Here is an 8,307-nt window from a genome sequence, read left to right as displayed (position 1 = left end):
GTATGATTAGGCAGGCCAAAAAAAGAAATTGAAGAGCAACTAGCCAAAGACTCCAAAACTAACAGGAATTTTTTTTAAAGTGCATCAGAAGCAGGAAGTCTGCCAAACAATCAGTGGGGCCGCTGGACATTGTGGTGCTAAAGAAGATAAGCTCATTGTGGAGAAACTAAATGAATTCTTTGTATCATTCTTCACTACAGATGATGTGAGGGAGGTTCCCATGTCTGAGCCATTCTTTCTAGGTGACAGGTCTTTGAGGAGAGTCAACAGACATGTGGACAAGGATGATCAAGTGGATATAATGTACTTGGACTTTCAGAAAGCCTTTGGCACGGTCCTTCACCAAAGGCTCTTAAACAAAGTAAGCAGTTGGGATAAGTGGGAAGTGGTGCAGGCCCTTACAAAATAAATCATATACCATGCTTCTGCCATTGTCAGTGTTTGCATGAATCTTGGGGCTTTGAAGGAGAGAGCAAATCTCAAAAATAAGGACCTTAGTATGTTTTCTTAGTTGCTCAGGAACGATCAAGCACCCCACCATCTTTTTAAGAATTAAAAGTTTATTGGATTTGAGCATATAGAGGACTAGATGTACTCATGTAGCATCAAAATAATATGTTGGATTCCACTCTGATGGCAGTGTGAACCAGGAGTAACTCCTCTGATGTCAATAGAGGTTAAGTATTGTAAAGTCAGTGTCAGCCAGATGAGAAATTGACTGTTTGGCTGTGCAAAAGCTTACAAGTAAAAACGGTACCCAAGCACTTCTCATCTATAAAGCTGTAGCCTGGTTCATCTCCCATTTTTATGTGAATTTCCTTTTGCAAAATAATTGCACTGATTTTTTATACATCTTTGGAAAAAAGTGATCACTGGTGTACAACAAAAGGGTCAGGCTTGCAAACACTTTTGTAATGCAAAATTTTATTCTTATGACCAGTTTCACTGAAGTGAATGGGAAAGTTGATATGAATAAAAATTACACATGGTTGCAGGATTGGGCCCCTCAATACTAATTTGATGACTATGATAGGGAAGGTCTTTCTTGATGGTTAATAACTGGTTGAGATGAAAGGTGAATCTAAAATCCCTTGATTGCCATTTATTAACTATCAGGAAATACCTGGCCAAGGTGGGATGGGTCATTGTTGCTATTAGACAATCTAATAATATAAAGAAAAAATCAAGAAATTCATTGTGTGTATAGTAGTTTTATGTTTTCTACCAATTAAAAAAGTAGAGACCAAATCCTTCCCAGCTTTTACTTACTCGAGTAGTCCCACTGAGATCAGTGGAACTTCTTGGTGGATAAGCTGAGCCACAGTACAGTAACAAACAGGAAAACAGAACTTCATTCTCAAGGTTCCCTTAGATTTATAATTATATTTACCATACCTTGAAAGTAGGTTTTAATTGAAAGTAGGGTGTCACTCTGACTGGAGTGGCTCACAACCATGAGTGTCTATCTCAGGTCAGTCTGTCAGAAAACAAGAGCAGACACCCCACATTGGTATATTCTATAATTAGATTTCACCAAGCCAGTAACAAATGTGAACTCCTGGATCATTATACCAGTCTAACCATGAAGTCGTGGACAGTCCCCTTAGGCTTTCCAGTCTATCTTGCCACCCTGACAAATTAAACTTTGTGATTAAAAGGTTACATAAATCTAAAATCATACCACATCAGGTAGCTCCTATCCCAAGAGATTAGTCACTTACCCTAGATCAACTGATACTCCAGATCTTACACTAAAGACAATGCTGGCAGCCAATTCTATAGTAAACTATGTTTACTAGCTCAGAAAAGAAAATGAGAGTTATTTAGAGGTTCAAGCAGGTAAAATATGTATACAAGGAGTCATAGTTTATAATTCCAAGTGGTAGCAAGAGACACAGTCATCTGCTAGTTTGCTGAAAGTCTCTCAGGGCTACCCAGAAAAAACTCTGGGGATTTCTGTCTTCTCGCTCAGTTATTCTGCCCTGTTAGAGTCCAAACAGAGATGAAGGATCTTTATTTGAATCCATACTTATATCTTCTCACATAAAACAAGCTGGCAGGGTCTGTACCCATGTGGGCTTTTCCTTTGATGATGATGAGTGAGGAATGAACTTACACTTTTGACCTCTGACCGTATACGTAATGGTCACTTGCTTTGAAATTAGCATTTTCTGTTAAAAACTTTACGTCTTTCATTAGCATTTCACAAGATTTCTCTGATGGGTAATTTATACAAGGCTATACACAATGTAAATGTTTGCTATTACATTATAACAGGAACAGATAAGTGAACACAATACAAGTAACATTCCACTAGTTTTCATGAAGTTTAAACACCTGAATGCACTCTTACATTTACACTCATTTTGATCTATACTAATTCACAAGAGAATTGACCTGAATACACTCTAGCATGACCTGGTCTGCCAGTGTCACAGTGGGGTTTTCAAAAATGCCTAAGTGAATTAGGCTACAGCTCCCCCTGAAAGTCAGTTGTGTTCCTAGCTCACTTAGATGCTTTTAAAAATTCCATCCAGTGTTGATATTTGGGAATAGTTTTGCAACTATCTATTAACAATTGAAAGGCATGTATTTATTTAGTGTAGAAAAACTTACATAGGCTATCTCTCAAAGGTTCATCAGACATGCCTCTTTAAGAGCATTATTTTAGGATGCAGTCTTATCTACTAACTAGATTTTGCTTATTATTATTTAAGTGCAGACAATAGGCTGTAACTATGGAAATATAGATTGTCCACATGCTGAAGACTTTACAGACTAATCAGTGGTTCTCAAACTTTTCCATATAACGTTTCAGTAAATTAGCCATAGGACTCTTCCCTTTTAATCTACCCATACGAAACTGGAGAGTAGTCAGATCCACTGAGAACCTATGATCTAATGCTTTTGTCAGATCCCCTGAGAATCTATGATCTAATGCTTTTAAGCACAACCTTGAGCAATAGGAGATCCGTACACCGTACCACCCCAAGAGCAGAGGAGGGAGACATTGTGATTCTTCTCTGATGCACAGTTTCCTCTCAGATTCTCCCTTGCTTTCCTGGGCTGAATGGGTGGACCAGGAAGTAATTGGTTGTTGGCCCCTACCAGTATCAAATTACAACTCCTCTGTTCCAGCTCAGGGTGGGCAGAACCTTCTCCACCGGCCTGCTCTGGGGTGGGGGTAGGAGGCCAGGGAAATAAGAGTAAACAAGTGTTCAGCTCTCACTTATTCCTGTGCACCCAGTTGCAAGGTCCGGGTAGCATTAGGAAGTTTTACTCTCCCTTATTCCCGTGTGTGGAAGTGTAATCCATGTATCAAGCCTAAAACTTTTTAAAATACTTAGTCAAATGTATATCGAAAGGGGCAGATTTCCCAGTATCCATAACTGGGCTCAGATTTTCAAAAAAACGCAGCTGCAGTTTAGGTACCTAAATAAGGGCCAGATTTTGCAAAGCATTCACATTGTGAGGCATGCAGCTAATGTGCAGCACCCTTTTGAAAATCTGGCCACTGTCTTACTTTGAAATTTTGACCCCCCGTTGTGGGTGCTGAGCATTTTTCTGGAAGCTTGGTTACCCTGTATTATAGTTTTTTAAACAAAGGCAAACTGTTCTTGATCTCCTAGTTTTTGCATGAGCTCAAATGGCAAGATCAGTATCTCATCCCAGTATAAGCCAAAATTAATTCTGTTGATTTCAGAAGTCACGCTATAAGTACCATCTGTGTACCTGAGGGTAAAGTGAGGCCCTGAAAACATGATGATAAAATAGAAGAAACAGCTTTGTTAAGTAATGGATTCTCATTAGCCAGCACAGTCAAATGTCCTGAGCAATATGAGATTATTAGTACGCATGCATTATTGAATGCAGCTGATATAAACAGCACAGACACTTCCTACCAAAGTATGGACCAAGTGACTTTGTTCCTTGCATAGGCTGAACAATTAATTACAAGTTACATATACTCTGCCACAATAATCAATAATTTATAATACAACATCAATGACATACATTTACTTAACTATTTGGCTCAGTTTACCAGTGTCGGTCAAGAATAGCAAGAAAATACCAGAAAGACTAAAAGTTTCCATTAGTTACGAGGCTTGCTTCTGTTCTCATATACACTCGTTGGACACTGGTGACTCTTGATTTTACACTAGTGTAGAGTGACTTCTGAAATCAACAGTTACTCTAGGCTTATACTGAGATGAGATATGAATCTTTCCACTGGAGCTGAACTCTGTGATTACAACTGTTTGTCTGTCTTTGAAAAACTATGATAAATTAGACCTAAACTTCTAAAAGTGCCCAGCACCTGCAAATGGGGCCAAATTGTAAAAAGAAAACACTAAAACAGGTACTAAAATAAGTGGCCAGATTTTCAGATCAAGTCAGGTCAAGTCCACATTATTAGTTTTCATTAGTATGTTTTAATGAATATGGCCATTTTACTATAAAAATAAATGTGGTAAATTATATCTAAGAAGGTGTAAAGAAATCCTGTGTTTGTTTTTGGTGAATGGTTTTGTTATGCCAGGGAAATTTATCTATGTTGCAGGAGGGTTTTATTGCAATTAAGAAAATTAGAAAGTATATCTTTATGTTGACAATAATACATACAGCTTTAACACTGTGGTCTCAAGAAAATAGCTTGTTTCTGAATTTGTTGAATATATGACGTCAGTCAGAAATGGACCAAAATGGACAAATTGCAAAATATCCACTGTCTTTTTAATTTTTTTATAGTCTAATTCAGGCACACACAGGAACAGGTCCAACACTGCAGCCTGCTTCATACTTTCCAACAAACTCGTGCTTCACGGATTAATCCTACTAACAGTTCTTGGGGTCGCTATTCCAACTCACAGTTACATCCATTAGTGCCTGCATTATACCCATTAGTACCCTGACCTATAGGTCTGGCCATTTAGAATTCTTTCTGTCCTGCAGGAAGGTGTCTTTAATACACAAATTAAATTATATTTAATGGAATTGACCCCGGAGAGCAGGAGAAAGAGGGGGAGAGGACTGACTCTTAAGCCTGTGTATTTCCCACCTCTTTTAAAAAATATTGACACCTACAATAATAATTTATCAGGTAATTTATCATGTTTGAGTTGACTTTTTGAACCAGTGGCAACCCCATAGCCACATGTTGTTGCTAATTAACGCAGGTCTTGCGGCCTAAAGCAGCTGGGGTCACATTTCCAAAAGGAGAACCAGAGAGAGAGGCTGTGCCCATGAAGTATGGCAGAAATGATGGAGCCAGAAACAGTGGCTGGAGCCTACTGAGGCTTAGGGGAGCTTAAAAGCACACTGACCCCAGTGTTTGAGTCCAGAAATAGCAGCCTGGTGAACATCCAGTTGGAGGAGCATAATCAGGTCTGTGACAGTAAAATATTTGAATTTTGTTGTAGTTGCTGACTCTTCATTGATAATTTTTAATTGCAGAGGAATCATTATGATCCTCTAGCTGTATCTCCTGCATAACATAGGCCAAAAGTAATTTCTGCTTCAAATCTATATCTTTTGGTGGAGCTATAACACATCTTTAGTAATATATCCAGTCATGACTTACAGACTCCAAGTGGTGAAGAATCAATCCACCAGAGTCCTAGGTAAATTGCTCCAATGGTTAATTGCTTCACTGTTAAAAATGTGTGTCTTATTTCTAATGTGAGTTTGTATAGCTTCAGCTTCCAGTCATTGGTTCCCTTTTTCTGCTTGATTTAAATAGCTGTCTCACATCAGAAATCTCTTCCCTATGGAAGTGCTTTTATATTATGATCAAATCACCTATTACAACTCCTGTTGTGTACATTTGTGTGTTCATTTGCATCTCTTCTATTGTTTGTGTGGCCCCATTCATAATAACTGTGAAAAATGTATCGTTGCTAATAAATAACCCCAAATATGACCTAGCTATAATAAGCACATTTTCTGTTGACTCCCACTGATTGGCTTTCTATATCTTCATAACTTTTTAAAAGAATTATTGGTTTTCTTTATCAGATTCCCTATATTAATTTAATGTGGCCTTGAAGGTGACAGCTTATATAGGCATAGTTTTTTTGCATTTGTCTGATGCACGGCAGATGGTGTTTTTCTGGCACTGGACTCATTTCATTCATCGTTTGTTTTTCATATGCCTGGCTGTTATTGCCTTTAGTTTGGAAAGTGACATCTGCATTTTGTCAAAGCCTAAATACGTTGAACTCTTTACTTAGTGCTCTCCTGCAAATTCCACTTAAGTAAATTTTATACGTTATATTATTTTTGTTTCTACTTTTTCCCTTCAGTGGGGATTGTGAATTATTCCCCCCCCTTGGATTCTCCATCTGCTTCCTCTCTAATAAAATTACTTCACTTGCAACACAAAGAGTGACAGACAGTTTCATAATGAGTTATTGATATTCTGTGTATTCCATTTAACTTCCGATTGTGGATTTCCAAATGAAATGTTAGTGCTCATCTCCATATTCTAATGCAAACCCACACATTCTTTCCCATATATCATCCTGAGTAGCCAGGCTTGGTGCAGGGGATTCCATGGCTGTTAAGCCCCTGAGGCAGCAACTCGGACCCCGACTTCTAATATGCGTCCACTCTTTGGGGGATTGTGACCAGTGGTGGCAGCTCGAGTGGGCCGTCCCCGTTGCTCCTATGCACTATAATGCTAGGTCCTGCTACAAAAGGACACTTGGGGATGCCAGTCAGACCTGGACTCTGTAGCATCCAGGTAGTGTATGGTGCAGGTTTCTTAGGTCTTGTCCTGTTACCTGTGCAATTGGCTACCTGTATCTGGGACCCTAACCTCTTCAAGAAAATAGGTGTGTGGTTTAGCAGAGTGGCAGTTGTTTCATCCCACGTAAATGATTCTTAAGATCTCAGACTGTATAACAAATTGGGATCCTTTGGAATGAAAGACACTATATATACATACAATGTAATACATATACAATGGATTTATTCATAATGACTCCCCTGGCTGTCTCTTGGAACTACAAAGTGATCTCGTGAGCTGCATGAGTGATATCAAGCACCCAACCTGCATATTAATGGTTCTTGTTGTTATTCAAACAGATCCCCAAAGCACTTCTTAATTCCATAACGGGACAGGACGGGGAGCACATGCACATTTATTATTCACTACTGTCAGTTTCTCAAAGATAGAACTTTTAGGTTTTGCTGGAGATTTTTTGTGTGCCCCATTCTCATGAGAATCAAACGTAATTTTAGATTAAAACTCTATGGAATTAAGTTATGTCATTTGCTGTGACTGGTGAGAGGTTATTTAGTCCATCATAATTACTATGAATATACAGGGGAGTTTAAATAGTTAATATTAGCAGGATTTATATTTTCCTGTGTGACTGCAGTAATAATATATCTGAGTTTCTTTGGGCAACAGTAACAAATGCTTTTTCCCAAGTGCCTCCACTTCCATTCTGGGCACACTTGCACAACAGAGTAAAACCAGGAATGGAAAAACTGTGGTTGAAACAACAGCAGTGGTTGGCCTTCAGCTTAAAATAATGAGACACTTTTAGTGCTGAAGCTCTCATTCAAACACTCTTCCTCCTGTTAGTCCCAGCAAATGAAGACTAATACCTTTGCCTGTAACATGCCTTCACAAGCTGTGCCAAGTGTGAATTTCCTTAAACAGTGCAGTCAAAATGAATGATAGACAGTGCCCCAAATTTCCAGATTGCATGCAGGTAGGTCAGACCCATGAAGACAACATGAAGATGTTTAAAACAAAAATAAGTTATATAGAAAATGTCTTATGAGAAAGTGGTTAAAAGTTTTTAGTGATACAGGGGAAAGCTTAGTTGCTTATTAAGATTTGAGAGCTCAGCTATGTCTCAGAGACAAGATTTTCAAAATATGGCTAATGCTTTTGGGTGCCTCAATTTTAGGGTGCCCAATCTGAGTAATTTAAAAGGGCCTGATTTTCAGAGGTAAGAGGAACAGTACTCAGCACTTTATAATCTCAAAATTAAGGCACCTAAAGTCGCTGTCTTCATGTATTGCCTCTTACATTTGGGAATCAATCCAATACAGTTGGCATTCCTCAGACATCCCCAACTGGTTCATTTAAAACCTTACTTTTGGATCCACCCACTTTTGTGCTGGGTATGTCCTAGATTCTAAACAGTGTCTCCCCCGACTTCCAGGAGTCAGGCAATACTTTGTGAAATGCAGTGTTACTGATGCTTCAACAAACTGAGTTTTTAAGACTCTCTTGTTCTGACCCACTTGAGGTAAAGAGAGCTACTTCTGCTTTTTAATCAACTTGGCTTG

Source organism: Emydura macquarii, unplaced genomic scaffold, assembly GCF_026122565.2.
Source record: "Emydura macquarii macquarii isolate MOO-44397 ecotype Brisbane River unplaced genomic scaffold, CSIRO-AGI_Emac_v2 contig_1253, whole genome shotgun sequence".
Lineage (NCBI taxonomy): Eukaryota > Metazoa > Chordata > Testudines > Chelidae > Emydura > Emydura macquarii.
This window is presented reverse-complemented; position numbering follows the sequence as displayed.